The sequence below is a fragment of the Lipotes vexillifer genome, unplaced genomic scaffold, assembly GCF_000442215.2.
Source record: "Lipotes vexillifer unplaced genomic scaffold, Lipotes_vexillifer_v1.1 scaffold848, whole genome shotgun sequence".
NCBI classification, from domain to species: Eukaryota; Metazoa; Chordata; class Mammalia; order Artiodactyla; family Lipotidae; genus Lipotes; species Lipotes vexillifer.
Genome location: NW_006790234.1, coordinates 137,040 through 138,544, shown reverse-complemented (window position 1 = coordinate 138,544; position 1,505 = coordinate 137,040).

Sequence of the window (1,505 nt, the reverse complement as noted above, 5' to 3'; positions counted from 1 at the left end):
CGGGAAAAAAAAAAAAAAAAAAAAAAAAAAAAAAAAAAAAAAAAAGAAGTATAGGAGTTGTAGAAATAAAGTGGTGATTTGCTAGACTTTTAATCATGCACGACCTGTGCAGTTCTACGACTGATAAAAAATGTTGATAAAACACTGACAAAAAATGTTAAAGGTCCTCCTAAGGAACTGGGCATTTCAGGCAGAGTCACAAACCTGCTTGTTATTAAACAAGCCAACAAGCAAGTGGGAGGAGGAGGGAGACAGCCCACAGATAAAGGCCATCAACTGGGGGGGAAAAAAAGCACAACCTAAAAGTTGAGAATTATGTTTTACTCAGCAGACTTTCTAAGAACTTCAAGTCGGGAGGCAGCCTCTCAGATACCTGTGAGGGACTGCTCTGAAGAGGTAAGGGAGAAGCCAGGATACAGAGGGGGTTTTGCAACAAACCCCAGGTAGATGGGACATCAAAGATCACTTAATTAAAGAAAACCAGACATCCGCTTTTCTGTGTATGGGAAAACGCCCCCCTGCCCCTCCCTAGTCCGGGCTCACTGAGATCACTCCTCTGATGTGCACCTCAGCTCTGGCGCAGCATCCAGTGCTTCCCCATCGTGAGGCCCCTCAGGGCTCATGTCCTGAGGGGTGGGGTGGCTGCAGTGGCTGAGGGCCACTGGTTTACCCCCCACCCTCAGCAGCCTTCCCACTGGTTCTGGGGCGTCCCCACTGCAGACTGAAGAGTCTGGGTTTCTTTAAACCTCCGATCCCCTCCCCCCACCCCAGGGGGGCCTCCCAGCTTAGTAATTCAAGGAGGCTAGCTTAGTACCAGCAGGAGAAACGCCATTTGTTCCCTGGGCAGTAAAGGGTCTGAGAGGCCGGAGGGCTTCTGCGCTGAAGGATCAAATCCATCCACCCTCCTGCAATGGAGCCCGGAACTAGACCCCCAGGGCCTGGGGGAGCTGCCCCAGGCTGGAGTCACGTCCAGGGTAGGGTGCACATCCAAACAGGAAACTGCTGCTGCGGAAGGAGCACGTTTACACCTGCACCCAGGCCGTCCGCCGGCTGCCCTGCAGTGGGGCCCGGCCCACACAAACCTGCTTCCGGCGACCTCTGCAGTGGCGCAGGGCCCGCAGAACCCAGAGGGGCCACCCCTGAGGTCACCTGGAGTTTAAGAATTTTGCCTTTGGGTTTGTGTTTTGTAAGGGAAGTGCTATGGGGTGGTGGGGGATGTGCTGGGGCTTGGAGCCTTGGATGTTGGGGGGCCCCCCACCCTGCCCACCAACCTGCCGCCGCCCCCCGCCCCTGTGGCAACCTCTGGGCCAAGATGCTGGCAGGGCCGATGCCCCCATGAGGCGCTCTCCCCAAGGACTGGCCCTGAAGACAAAGGCGGGGCAGGGCGGGGACGTACAGGAGCGGAAGAAGGCTTTCTGCCTGAGTTTGGAACAAAAGGCCCTCCATTTTCATTTTGCCCTGGGCCCCGAAAATCATGAAGCTGGCCCTGGCTGAAGCGCGCCTCC